This window comes from Gopherus evgoodei, chromosome 7, assembly GCF_007399415.2.
Source record: "Gopherus evgoodei ecotype Sinaloan lineage chromosome 7, rGopEvg1_v1.p, whole genome shotgun sequence".
Lineage (NCBI taxonomy): Eukaryota > Metazoa > Chordata > Testudines > Testudinidae > Gopherus > Gopherus evgoodei.
In genome coordinates, this window is record NC_044328.1 from 85,615,881 (window position 1) to 85,631,497 (window position 15,617).

Below are 15,617 nucleotides of genomic sequence, written 5' to 3' on the forward strand. Positions count from 1 at the left end.
GTGAGCTAGCTTTGTGTGCGCGACTAGGGCTCCTCGGCACTGCTACCACGCAAAGAGTAAATAAAGGGCTTTGAACTTTTACGATAAAAGGTGCTATGGACAGATACTTGTGGGATAACAAATATCATGTCAGGCATATGTGGGTCTAAGACTCGATAGCAAGACACATAGGTGGAAGATGGCACCTGCCCATGCTGTTGTGTAGCAAATTTATATGAGGGAAGATGATAGATAGGTGACTCCTCCACTCCTCAAAACCCAGCTCATAGATACAGGAAGACTGGATATCAACCTCTGGGGACCGTTACCCTGGCTTACGTACTGTTGCTTCTCATGTCCTTCCATCCCCCCCAGTCTAAGGCACTGCCAGGCTTATTACATGTAGGGTGCTTTAAGTCCTTTGATTTAAAAAAAAAAAAAAAAGCACTAGAACAATGCCAACTATTGTTTACTTCTGCTGTAAGACACTCCTCCCAGTTCCTAGTTAAGAGACAGCTTCATTTTGAATTATGTTTAACGAAATAAATAGTATTCAGCTTTAATAACAGGATCTTTACTATTTACCTCATTCAAGCTACAGCTAATGTAAACAAGGATTTGTTTTGTTCAAACATTGACAGTTTTTGTTAAACTCTGATGCTAACAGGAGAAAACAGGCAGCTCTGCACCATTGTCTAGGGGTGAGGACAGAGCATGAAAGCGGGAATTGATAGATAACTTACTGCTGTCATTTGTTTTCATGGTTAGCTGACCAGTGCAGCATTATCTTTTAATTTACAGTTCAATTATTCTGAAGATTTAGTAAATATGTCACTCTTCAATCATCAGTGCAATCTACCCTTTTATATATCACATTTGTTGATTTTCTTGGCACTAGCATTTAGGTTATTAAAAGCACTCCATAAACTTTCAGGCCAACTTTTTTGGCCTCGTGAAAATGATCATTAATATTGGTGGGATAATGACCATGCAGTTTTGGTTCTGTTTTTATTCAACAGTACAAGTATTTGCCTGGATAATTTCATGGAATATAATGTTACTTTGACTAATACTATGTTTTGTTTTGTTTTTGATCAAGAATTCTTAAGACGAGGAAGCCAGATTTCCAAAAGTGGTCAGCACCTCACTTTAAAAGCCTGAACACTTAATTTAGGTGTCTAAAAGGGAGCTGAGCTCTTTTGAAAGTTTAACCCCAACTGAACCAAATGTGACCTTAATGCACTTTGGGGAGGTGCTTGGATATTATGGTGATGAGGAGGGTGGTGTAAAAAAACTTACGTAGAATTGAGAGTCCTGAATACTTGAAAATCTGTCCCTACAGAGCAATTTACATTTTCTACGAGATACGGAGATGTTACAGGCTGATCCTTAAAGTAAAAAATCCCATTTGTAATTGGGAAAACTGACAGGCTATTTGCTGATACCACCCAGTTAGTGGCTGATGCTATATTACAACTCCAGAAGTTGTTGAAAAACTTCCAGCTTTTCAACTTCATGATGTGGTATGTGGTTAAGATGTCTCATTAGAAGAGCTATCTATTAAGAATCAGGGCTAACTCATCTTCCAACTGTCCAGGAACACTGAACTGGGGAAACAGGGGACAAAGGCAAAATTCTCTCACTTAAACTTTATGGAACTCCAATAAAAATCAGTATTGTCCAGGATGGAATTTGGCCTCCTGATCAGTAATGTTCTATGGTTGAAGTTTTTTCTACATGTAAAATGTTTAAATTACTTTTTTGCTTAAGTAGTAAGAATCTTAGACTACATTGGTCAAAATCTTTGATACCAATAAAACAAACAGGATTTGAACTCACTCTTGGCTGTAGAATGCAAAGACACTATCCACCAGGTTACAGTCCACTGCCATCAATGGCAATTTTACACTTAAATTACCACAAGGAGAAACAAAATGAGAATGACACGTAAATTAGTGAACTGAATGCTAGGCCGAAGTGTCTTATCAAAGCCTGTTACCGGGTCAGACTCAAAGTTAGATTCATTCAAAATTTTGTTCAAAATCAAGTGTGATTTCTTGTTGTATTGAATTAAAAGCGGTCTTGCATATCAGAAATTCGTTTAACATGGAACCTCAAAAGGTATTTGTGTATGGATTAGATGGGGGCATGAAAACAGGACAGTGGTTCACTGCTTGGTATTATCAGAACAAGGTCCCCCGGCCATGATTCCTCATCAAGTTCAGTCACGTCCAGAAAGCAGTTTGACTCCAATTGCACTAGTGACATGCCTCCAATATTAAAATGATGCAAAATGTGAGAGAGTTAGTTGGAATGTATTTTTAAACACTTCTTTTAAAGAGGACTTGCTCCTTATTCTGGACTAGTGACTTTTCCTCTCCCTATTAAAGCTTAAAAAAAGTTAGAAATAAAAAGGAGAAAAATTTGAATCAAACTTTCCATCATTGCAATTTATTTGGGAAAATATTTCCCACCTGTGAGGAGACTGGTTGCCAAATTTAATTGTGAAGAGAGATTTTCTTCCCACTAATGTCTTGAAATGTTAACAGAATTTAAACTACAGTTGAAGCAGCTGACCCTAAATAAAACAAGAATTATTTTAGAGCATGCATATGGGACTATTTCTCATATGGATATTGATTCAGATTTGTTGGATTTACACATCTTCCCCCCTTTCTACACTCCCTTTAAAATAAAAAACATTGTGTTCATGAAGTTAGAAGGACTAGTGGTATTTAGAGCAGGGTACACTCTGAGGACAAGTGCCATGCAAAAATTTCTTGCAATGTCCCGCCAGTGCATCTCAAATCTATCACCAGCTACTCTGATTCTGTGCCTTCACAAAAAAATCTTACAATGCTTCTCAATCCCAACAAGCAGCGTCTTGTTATATCTCCAGGTCTAGAGATAAAAGGCTAGTGAACTAACCCACTGCACTACTTGCAATCAGTCAACTATAGTTTTTATATTTAAAAAATGTGGTCCCTTCTGGCCTTAGTTTCTGAATCCATGAAAAATAAAGCAAAGTAAGCCACAAAGAAATCTGGTCAATTAAACAAAAATGGGGAGAGTGGTAAGGTCTGATGAACCCTATTTAAAAAAAAAGGTTGGATCAGGGTTAGTATGACCTTGGCTATGTTACTAAGATCTCCAAATAGCAAGGAAACTTTCAGCTATATTTTTAAACATTCCTGGATTCTGTGGTCTTAAGTCAGACTCCTCATACATGATTTGAACATTGATTCTTGTGGTTAGATATAAAAGTATCTGTTGTGAAAAAATATTTAATGTTGTAAGGGTCTGGAGTTGAGCAAAGTTAAATAGTTTTGGAGTACAGTTAACTTGATTCTTACTGCACTTGCTGGGTCTTGGAGGGCTGCCAAATAATGCGTCACATTGGGAAGGTCAGGGCATCTAATGTGAGGTGGGCGTGGGAGGGGAATGTGTCTACTATTCTACCTTTCTGCTTGTCTGCAGAAAGGAAAGCAGGAAGACAGAGTAAGGGAGAAAAAAAGAAAAGGTGATCGCATTTTGTAGTATTCCCAGAGTTTAGGTGTTGTGGGTGAAACCAGTACCAGTAAAACTGACACTAAAAGACGAAATTTATTAAAGGTGACAAAGAGGTTTTAATTAAAGCTCATTGTGATTTGGTGACAAGTTCATTTGGGTTTTTTTTGCTTTTATTGCTAAGATGGAAAAAAAGCTTTACTAACAGAGCTGGTAGGGATTGTTAAAAAATTTCCATTCTTGCCAAAAACTATCAGTGAGTCAAAGCCTAAACTGTTTGCAAAATGGTCAGTTTTTATACATTTCCCAACTCAAAAAGTTACTGGAAAAAAAAAGTTAAAGTTATCAAATCCTCACATTTTTGAAAAAAGTTTTAGCATAGAGTCAAAACTATTTTGATTTTGAGATTTTTACTAAATTTAGAAAAGGTTAAAAGATCAAAATGAAATATTTTGAAAGACCCAAACAAAACTCTCAGGAGTTTTGATTCATAAAATTTGAGATTTCAGCTTTGTCCCAATTCAGAAAGGGAAAGTTTTTCAAAAAACTCAGGATGAGAAAAATTGTGTCTCCTCCAGCTCTATTTATTAAATGAAGACTCCTGTAATTAGAAAAGATGGTCCATAAAATCCAGCTGCCACCCCATACCTCCCCTCTCCCAGACGCAAAGGTAGGTTGTAGTTTTGGATCCTTTTTAGCTACGTTTATAAAAAGATTACCCTGACATTAGTCCCTCTTCTGCTACTCACTGATTTCACTGGGGTAGCACAAGTGTAACATAGGTCAGACTTTGATCCAAGATATTGAGCAATTCTTTATCAGGCAACGACATACAAGGAAATGTTTGTTTTGGTATGTGAATTGGAATTCAGGGGCCAAATTCTACCTTGCTCCCCATTTCAGTAACTAGAGTTGAGGGCACTCAACTTCTTGCAAGATTTGGCCCCAAGTCAGCAGGGAAAAATCTCAGGCTGGGGCCAGCCAGGACACTGCAGGAATCCTGAAAACACCACTGCTGAAGATACCTTTTTTTTAAGCATATAGTGTAAAAATAGTTCAGAAGAATGTGGCCTTTTTAAAAAAAAGGCTAATAGGAGCACTGTCCCTTTTTTCAAGGCAGGTTTGTCTAATATTCCTGGAAACAAAAACTTGAATAGCAAGTTTGTAACTCTCACTCCAGTCAGATACACCTGTTAGCGATTAAAGCCTCTATACCCTGTTTTTTAGTGAGGTAGGTGCTGAGGGATTTTTGTGCTTCCAAAGAAGAGATTTAAATAGCTTCTTTAACACGGTTAGACTGAAAACCATTGCCTGCCTCCTGCTTTAATAGACCAAGACAGTATATAAACTACTAGCTCCACAGGAACATGGGCAAAACTTAAACCCAGACCCAGTGCTACAACAGGATTCATTCCCCTCCCCCATATAAGTGGTTGTGTCCTTAGTGGTTTTCTGCCCTATTGGTCCATATGGAAAATTGTGAAGTAAAAGCAATTGTGCTTTTTCTCTACACTCATTGAGTTAGAAGAGGAGACACAGAATAATGATATTTGAACGTATAGCTCTCTCATTAGCACATCTAAAGATGCTTTACAAAAGTGGGTCATTCCCATTTTAGAGATGCATAGCAGTTAAGCGACTTGTCCACTGTCATGCAGTCAATGTCAGAAATTGAGTGCCAAACCCATATCTCCCAATTGCCATCCATGTTCTTATTCCATTAGACTGCAAAATGCAGAGTACCTTAAAAATGCATGACCTATTCATACAGCCCCCACAACAGTGTCAAGTGCTTTAAGAAAAAAGAAAAAAAAATAAGACATTTCTTGCCATAAAGGATTTACAATCTGAGGCCCAGATTCTGCGAATTTTCCCATATGAGCAAACTCTGTGCCTGTGTGGAGCCCCATGAAGGTCAATGGGGTTCTGTGTGGGCACCAGAATCTGCTTGCATTGAGTAATTTTCATGATTTGGCCTAAATATTAATAAAGATAAGAGCTGTCATGCAATTGTCATAAACATATAGCTAAGGGTAGCATAAAATCCCTCCTTACCTGTATAGTGTTAAGAAGCTCAGATACCCTGGTTGGCATCTGACCAAAAGGATCAGTAAGGGAGAAGATACTTTCAAATCTGTGGGGAAAGGTTTTTGTTCTTGGTTTTTTTCTCTCTGGATCAGTGAGGAACCAGGGCAGGGAAAATATGTCTCCCTAAACCATATCTGAACTAAGCATCTAATATTACAGAAATAGTAAGTAATAGCAAGGAAATGCGTAAGATTATCTTTTATTTTAGCTTGTGAATTTTCCCTGTGCTAAGAGGGAGGTTTATCCCTGTTTTTGTAATTTTAAGTTTTGCCTAGAGGGGAAATCCTCTGTGTTTTGAATGTTTTTGTTACCCTGTAAACTTATCTTCCATCCTGATTTTACAGAGATGATTTTTTTTAAATAAACTTTTAAGAACCTGATTGTTTTTTAGTGTCTTAAAGACCCAGGGAGTTTGATCTGTGCTCACTTTGTAACCAATTGGTTAGGATATTATTCTCAGGCATCTCCAGGAAAGGGGGTGTAGGGGTTTGGGGGGATATTTTGGGGGTGATAGGGCTCCAAGTGGCCCTCCCTGCATGTTTGTTTAAATCACTTGGTGGTGGCAGTGATACCAAGAGCAAGGAAGGAATTTGTGCCTTTTGGAAGTTTTAAACCTAAGCTGGTAGAAATAAGCTTAGGGGGGTTTTCATGTAGGTCCCCACATCTGTACCCCAGAGTTCAGAGTGGGGAGAAAACTGACAGCAATGAAAAAAATTCATCATGCTTAATTGTGCTGTTAAACAGGAATAGAATACTGTTTAAATAAATATTTGGATATTTTTACATTTTCAAGTATATTGATTTCAATTACAACATAAAATACAAAATGTACAGTGCTCACTTTATATTTCTGATTACAAGTATTTGCACTGTAAAAAACGAAAGAAATAGTATTTTTCAATTCACCTAATACAAGTACTGTAGTGCAATGGCTTTATCATGAAATTTGAACTTACATATGTAGAATTATATACAAAGAAACTGCATTCAAACATAAAACAGTGTAAAATTTTAGAGGCTGCAAGTCCATTCAGTCCTACTTCTTATTCAGCCAATCGCTCAGACGAACAAGTTTGTTTACATTTGCAAGAGATAATGCCCACTTTTTGTTTACAATGTCACCTGAAAGTGAGAACAGGCATTCGCATGGCGCAGTTGTAGTTGGCATCGCAAGATATTTATGTGCCAGATGCACTAAAGATTCATATGTCCCTTCATGCTTCAACCACCATTTCAGGGAACATGGGTCCATGCTGATGACGAGTTCTGCTTGATAACAATCCAAAGTAGTACAGATCGATGCATGTTCATTTTCATTATTTGAGTCAGATGCCACAGGCAGAAGATTGTTTTTCTTTATGTTATGTAGAGTGTTGCTCTTTTAAGACTTCTGTTTAGCATATCTGGCACATCAATACCTTGCAATGCCAGCTACAAAAGCGCCAAGCAAATGCCTGTTCTCACTTTCTGGTGAGATTGTAAATAAGAAGAGGGCAGCCTTATTTCCTGTAAATGTAAACAAACTTGTTTGGCTCTTAGTGATTGGCTGAAAAAGAAGTAGGACTGAGTGGACTTATAGGCCCTGAAGTTTACATTGTTTTGTTTTTGAGTGCAGTTATGTAACAAAAACAATCTACATTTGTAAACTGCATTTTCACAACAGAGATTGCACTACAGTACTTAGTATTTTCAGTTCACCTCATACATTTCTTTCATTTATCATTTTTACAGTGTAAATATTTATAATCAAAAATATACACTTTGATTTCAGTTACAACACAGAATACAATATATATGAAAATGTAGAAAAATATCCAAAATATTTTATAAATTTCAATTGGTATTCTGTTGTTTAACAGTGTGATTAAAACTGAGATTAATCACGATTAATTTTTTTGAGTTAATCATGTGAGTTAACTGCAATTAATCAACAGCCCTAGTAAAGATGCAATAAGTGATGGCAACTAAGAATGGGGTATGAAAGAGGAGGAAGAAAGGTCTTGCAGTTAAAACCACCAAGAGCTAACAACACACAGTTAATTTGCGGAACTTCTTGCCAGAGGATGTTGTGAAGGCCAAGACTTAACAGGGTTCAAAAAAGAACTAGATAAGTTCATGGAGGATAGGTCCATCAATGGCTATTAGCCAGGATAGGCAGGGATGGTGTCCCTAGCCTCTGTTTGCCAGAAGCTGGGAATGGGTGGGGGGGATGGATCACTTGATGATTACCTGTTCTGTTCATTCCCTCTGGGGCACCTGGCATTGGCCACTGTCAGAAGACAGGATATGAGCTAGATGGACCTTTGACCTGACCCAGTATGGCAGTTCTTATGTGTCACTAAGAACATAACAAACCCATGTGTACATGTATATAAGAAGGAGAAACTGCAAATTTCAATTTTAATCAATTCAGAACACAAAGAAAATGATGGCCTTTATAAGAGGTCCAGAAACAAACAAACAAACAAACAAAAAACAAACAACATACATACTAATCTGGTCTATTTTGGAAAACAACAATAGCTCCTAACTATACTAGGAATATTCAGCTGAGTTTTCTATGGAATTTCTTATAATAAATGGTTTCCACGGTTGCATGATGCTTTACAAGAAAGTTAGAGAGGGCATAAGTAGTGTTGATTTTGACCATGGTTACCAGTTAATTTGTATTTAAAGTTTGCTTGGAGGGGAATAACATGTATCCCAGAGTTTTACTGATAGATGGAGACAAGGAGTAATAACAGAATCATTGCATTCATGCCAGATATGTTCTCCTGTTACCCAGGTGACAGCAGCCCCAGAGTGGAAGACAATCGCTTTTGTTTTGTAGGAGCTGGTGGCAGCAATGACTCTGGTTATTGAAGTTAATATATTGTGTTTTCATTTTCAATAAATCTTGTTCAATATGTAAAGCAGGAGAAATATACAAGGTGGAGAGCAAGATCAGAATATCGCAAAATAAGTCATTACATTTTGGACTTGGATCTTCAAATTCATTTGAATTTGAGTTCTGGAAGTGTAGTTGACTTTCTGGCAGTCAAAAAAACTGTTCTGATCTGATAGTTTATGATGCTGGCAATTTTGACAAGTGCATGTAATAGTGTAAGTTACATTGAAGAATGGTCTGATGCACTTTTTCACGATCCAGGATATGGACTATAATATTTTAAAACATCTAAATTGTAGTGGAGTTGGCAGGATGAAAGTCAGTTAATGGGAGTAAGCATCCTTTTTTCATATATTTTTGCTGTGCGTTGAGGAAGGATTTGCACATATGGTATGTAGGAGAAATACTCAAATCCAAAATTCTACCCAGTAACGGTGTTACCTGTGACACATCAGCTTAACTATTCAGGCCATCAAAAATAGATCACAATGACCCACTAAGTACCAACCTTTTAAAAACAAACTTGGTGGACACCTATTACCTAATAGACCACATGAAATGGAACATATCCCTCTATGTGGATTAACCCAGTAGAATGACAAAGTCTGGAAAGCCAGTCTTTTCCCAAGAAGGGTACATCCCTGTACAGAACACAATGGAACTTTCATCAAAAGAAGTAAGCCATACCTGATCCATCATTAAAAATAAATATATATCATGCCACCAGAGAGCGAGCACTTTGTTCATTTCTCCACTGGGGGATGGGGAGCAAATACCCATTGACAGCCCCAGATTACAAACATAGCTTTAACGCTGTCAAAAGAACACTGTTCTCACCAGAAATCTTCCATTTTATATGGTTGGTTTGCTTTTTATTAGACTGAAGTAGTACAGTTTCACAGCAGGAGTACACAAAACACCCTTGCAATCAGCATGCTAGGCTGAAATATTACTGGGTAATAGGATTCTGCCCAGTAAATAGTATTCACTGCTGTGAAAGATCCATGCTCCTTCAATATCACAGTAGTTACCAATATACTAAGTGGGGTCTGTGCTAGCTGTTGAATTGGTTGCCACAAGTACCCTGAATGATTACAAATGGTTTTGAATCCATCATCTAACCGTTTTTTCGGGTGTCCATATTTTTTTCTACAAGCTCTTTCTGAGTTGGAATGTGCACAGCACTCTCAATGTATTGGTTTGATGTTCCCCAAAGGAAGTGCAAAAGATATTTTCTCATCTTGCTTTGTAGAAGGTATGCTTTTCTCTGGACTTTTAGCAACCCTTGTTTTCTCTCTATCACATACTTCCTCATATATAGTCACTCCCTATAGTTTGTTTCTCTCTATTAAGTTGCAGAGTCGGTTTCTCTTTCTTCTCTCTCAAATGACATATCTGTGGGTTTTTGAGTATGGGGTGTAATTTTCAACATTGTCAGGACTGTTTTTGGCCTCTGCTTGTACCTCTTTTTGTGTGTGTGTATTACTTGCTTCCTTTATTTGTTCCATGTTGGACAGTGAGTGCTTCGCTAGGCATTTCTCCTCCGAAAGTGAATGGAAATTCACTATTGATGTCACCAGTAGTACAACTTTTCTTCTGAGGAAGATACATTAAAGTACGGAACATCTTTCCCTCCAGGAAATAGGTAACCCTTCTGGGTTGTCTATGCCACATTGGCAGTGATTTGTTTTCCTTCCAGGTGGTACAGAAAGTTATGAGTGTTCTTAAGGCAGAAATATTGGGTGAGAATGGTGGCACAAATCAGTGAATCTCAATTGACTTCAGTGGAACTTTGCCAGTTTACACCAGCTGAGGTTCTGGCCCAATATTTCTAATTTGGCAAAAACTCAGTTACTACTCCTTGACTCCATCTACTGGTAAACTTCTAGGATCCTATATTCTCCTCTGACCAAACTCAGATACAAATTAACGGAAAACCCCGGTAAAGCTCAACACCACTTCTTAGGCAATCTCTAACTTTCTTATAAAGCCTCATGCAACCATTGGTCCACTCCAGCGTAAGAAATACCATAATACTCAGAAATGAAATGCCCTCCTTACTAGTTCTAAAGGACTTAAGCTACCCAGCAGGTGTTATGCCATATGTACATTATTGGCCACCAGTATTTGGGAGGTTCTCTGTATTAGGATAGCACTCAATACACTAGGTATTGCCCACATATATCATAAGCCCTGAAGAGCTCACACCAAGGGAGAGTGAAGTGCAAATCAGGCAAAGTTCTCTGTTTACAGATATCAACTATCGGGGACTGGCCCACGAGCCAACTAACACTGGCTCAGGTAATTTCTTCTAGGCATCTCAGCATAGATGGGTTGCAAAGAGGGATTTAAAGGAGAAGGGTACAGTGGCTGTGTGTAGTGGAGGTTCCAAGCATAAGAGGTAGCTGAGATGGTGGCATGGAGGGGTTTGTATAGGAAGTGTGGGCTCTAGGTTGGCACTGGCAGAGGGCAGGAGAGGCGATCCAGTAAGAGAAGAGTTGATAAGTAGGGAGGTGACAGAATTGTGTAGGGCCTTGAAGATGTGGATGAAAAACTTGAACATGACCTGGTGAAAAATGAGAAGCCTGTGGAGGTATTCAAAGGGAAGAAGTCAGCGCAATGAACCAGGAGAACAATCTTTGCAGCTACATTGTGTATGGACTGGTGATCAGGGTTATCATTCGTGCTGTTCTGTACTTTAGTTTGCTTTTACATACAGCATCTGGATGGATGGAAGGGAAAAGACAATGGGAAAATTCTGCCATTACAAAGATACCTCTATGGACAGAGAAGGAACTCAGCCAGTTCTTTGCACCAGCACTGAAGCTGCTGTCCTTGAAAGACAAGCCTGTATGTAACTGATACAAAACACATTACCCTCCTTCTCTTCCCCACAGTCCCTCACTCCTCGATCACCCTACCGTGTCCTGTGGGGAACTAGATCTTATGAAGCTGGGACTCATTGTTTCCTGCGGTGCTACCCCTTTGTAGGTATGATGTTTCCCAGGCCTTTTACTGTATCAGTGATTGCTTCATGCCACACATAGTGCATCCTGTCAGGTAATATGGGGAAGTGCTATGGGTGGCAGGCACCTGGCTTGCCACAGGATCACCACTAGGGCAGTAAGGCCAGGAGACATAAGCACAGTAGCAGGAAGGAAACCTTAAAGAAAATCTATTTATCTTTTAAACAGCTGAGGAAGTGGAATGGGTTTGTCAGGATTTGGCAAGGCGCGCGTACTGACCTGGGAGCAAAGTGGCCAAGGTGTTAGGAACCAGAAGAAAAGGGGGAGTTGATGTTTGCCTTGAGGCCTAGAGAGTTTGAGACATATTGGGTACGTCTACACAGTAAAGAAAAACCCTTGGCTGGCCCACACCAGCTGACTGGGGCTACAGGGCTGTTCATTGCTGTGTAGACTTCTGGGCTCAGGCTGAAGCCTGAGCTCTGGGACCCTCCCAGAGTCCTAGAGTCAGGCTGCAGCTTGAGCCTGGAAATCTACACAGCAATGAAACAGCCCCGCAGCCCAGTCCCTGGATGTCCAAGTCAGCTGGCACGGGCATCTAGTTGCTGTGTAGAAGGCATGTGTAGACATATCCATAAAGCTCTAAAAGGTCAGTCCCAGGACAAAGAGATCCTTACTGCCACAGTTAGGGCAACTGGAGCTATCTGAGCTTTGTCCCCAGCAGCCTAAGAGATATGGGGGTTGCTGGCAGGCTGTTCTCTACTGTTTCATGCCTTTGAAGCATGCTTCCCCCCACCTGTTCTGTAATAACCAAATAATCTTCAGGGCCCTCTGCAAGGCCCGTCTTTTCACCCATGCCCACAAGGAGATGGATATGGCTAGATAGCAGTGTGGGAACAGAGTAGTGCTGGAGGGGGAGCAAAGACCTGAGAGAAAGAAGACTTGATCACACCTTCCTATTGGAGTTTTTATGTCACTAGCTCAAACAGAAACTCTGTGTTTCCACAGGCACAACATTCAGATTCATTTGGGTCACCTAGATTCTGATTCCATTGTGAGCGTGACAAGATTCTAGTCCTCATAACACTGAAAGTCACACAATTGAAATAGGTGAATTGATGTGTGTGTGAGGGCAACAAATTTGCACCTCTCTCAGTGCTAATGAGTTAGTCTTGCAGACTGAAAGAGGCAATAATGTGTCCAGCACATTGGAAAAGAGCTTTGCAATCAAACAGCCAAAAAACTTAATTAGGATTCTGCAGAACATAGTCAAAGCCACACGGAGATTTAAATACTGTACTGCAATACCACATAGATTTCTGTAAAGGTGGGACTCCCTTTCCCTGATCAATAGCCCATGAGTGACATTGTATAATAATCTTTGTGTTTTAGACTTTTAAGTAGGTCAGGGTGGGGAGAGGGGGGGCCATCAAGCTTAGATTTCTGAGTACAATAAGAAACAGAGGGCCTTGTACTTACCATGATAAGGTACATAACCCAGAGCGGATAGAAGGACACAGCTGAGAGGCAAACTGACAGAAATTATTTTGTTCTTACCTTCTTCTGTTTGTCAGTTGAACTCTTATTTTTCCAGGTTATCAAGTTTCCATCCCTCTGCAGTTGGCTTCTCTCACTCCCTGGGTCTAGTATGGCCTTGAAACAGATTATCCTCAAAATGAAATGTTTTTCCTGTAACAACTGGGAGAAACAATGTCTTGCCTCAGTTCTAGGCTCTATGTAGGGGTGTCCTACAATGAGAAAGGCCTACAAAGCACTCATCTGCCATCATACACAGGGATCTGATCAGTAGTTAGTTAGTATAACAGTCCCCTTTCAAAGGTTGCTTTCTAAGGGCCAGGCCTGTGAAGGGTGTAGGCCTATTGAAGAGATGGAGCAGAACAGGTGTGCTGGAGGCAGTACTAATGAACATCACTTGTAATACTTCCCTGAGGCAGAGGAAGGGTGGTTACTGGGGAACAGTAACTCAGCAAGCAGTTTGGTGAGAGTGATGGTGATCTAGTCAAGTATTGCCTTTTTATCTAGGCAGCTGCTAGTGTTTTAAAGCTCTTTGCAGGTGCTATGTAGAGGATGTGTCCCTCTCCACAAGTAGCTTAAGGGTGTTTATATGATGAATGATCTGCAACACTTCTATGTTGCTGACTATTGATGTGGCACTTTACAGAATGTGCTCCCTATCCTGAAGATCTTACAATCTGTCAGTCAGTAATGCGAAGGAGAAGAGAGGATGGTTTTGCTGGAGATAGCTGTTCTCATGTGGGATGGAAGCAAGGTGATACTGCTATGGAGGGTTTTGGAGGAGTAGGTGAGTGCTTATTATTATTTGATGACTGGTGAACTGATTTTTGGGGAGGGGGGTGTCTCAATCCAAGGCCAAATGGACAGTTCCTCTACAAAAAACACTGTTATAACAGCTCTGATTCGCAGTCTGAGGCCAAGAGCTGACTGCATATGAAGACTGAACTAATGTTCATCTCTAGAAGTGGCCCAACCATGTTGGATTTGAGGCATATTAGTGTGGCAGCTCAAAGGAAACATATGCAGTCTCTGATGTGACCCACACTGTACCTAATACCTGGGTGAAGAAACCGACAGTGTCCAGGGCTGGTGGTATTTGAAGGTCTGTTTGTGTGTAGTTAACCAAGAAGGTCTGTGGAGAAATGGCATGTAAATATTATATCGTGGCTAGGTACCTGAAAGAGACAATGTGCTAAATCAGGATTGAGGGGTGAAAGTGCTCGTGATTCTTTCAACTATTAATGTGTGTACTGACAGCTTATGTATTCCAAAGTTTGTTTATATCTCATTAAGGTGTGGGGTGGATTATGCCAGGTCAAGCTGTGCCTGTGCCTGTGCATAACTGGAGCCCAGCATACTGGTTAAAACATCCATTATTCAATCCACAGCTCCAGAACATCTAGTCTGTCTGCTAGGTCTGCCTCCTATGTGCCAGTGGCTCAGCTGGACTCAGCACTTCCTTTTCATTCCAGAAAGGGGCACTGCATTGAGTTCATAGGCTGGGTTACTTCTGAAAAGGAGTTGTGGGCTGAGAGGAATGTGTGTCGTGTTTCTTTGGGGAACTTCCAAGTTGCATCACACTTGCAATATTTTTTTTCCCAGTGTGGGAACCTCTGATTTCTTTCTCTCCAGATTTGGAATTCAGAATCTTTGACAAATTCAGCAGCTTCTCTTTCCCCAGTGGAGGCTCCTCAGGGACAGAGCTGCCTTCTCTGTTTTCAAGATGGATACAATATGATCTTGACTCCCTACTTGAAATGAAATTGGAGGCCTTGGGGTACATATAGCTGTCCATTTCCATAGGTGAGCTCACCAGTCTTCACTGCTCTATCTGAATTGGGCAGACTAGTTCTAGCACAAATCTACATTCAGGTTCTTTACTAGGATGGTGGGCTCTCCTCCAAGGGCTTCAAAAGAAACCGTGGAGTACTGGAGCTTGGTTAAATCTGTGCTGATCCAATTACTGTTGAAGTCAATGGAATGCCTCCCAATAAAGTTGCTGGATCTAGCCCATAGAAAGTATGTCCACTCTAGTTCTGGTAACCTAATTCCAGTATAGAAGGAGACTGAGATGCTGTGGTTTTCTTATCGCATAAATTTAATTAGGGGCTTATTCCAGCTGTGCTACATACACAATGTATAAGGTTTATAGAATTGTTCACAGAAATCATAGAATATAAGGGACCTCAGGAGGTCATCTAGTCCAACCCCCTGCTCAAAGCAGGACCAAATCCCCAGATTTTTACCCCAGTTCCCTAAGTGGCCCCCTCAAGGATTGAACTCACAACCCTGGGTTTAGCAGGCTAATGCTCAAACCACTGAGCTATCCAGTGGACATGCTAAAAGGAAAAGACATGCTCTGAAAATGCATGCACTCATCCAGGGTCGCAAGGGGAAGCCAGCCAATGCTCCAAAAGTTAATTAAAGAGTTGTTAAAGTTTTAATGTGATGCTCTTGTCTCAAATCATGAAGGAAGAGGAAACACCTGGTAGAAAAACCCAGCTCCTCTATCTAATTCAAAGACTTTATCTATCTAATAGAGGATACATGGACACACCTGTTCCCTTGGAATGCTGCACCTCCCTTGCACTACAGGAAATGTGTGAAAGATTGTTCCAGCAGACCTGTCTGAGGGGGACAAGCTATTCCACTTTGTA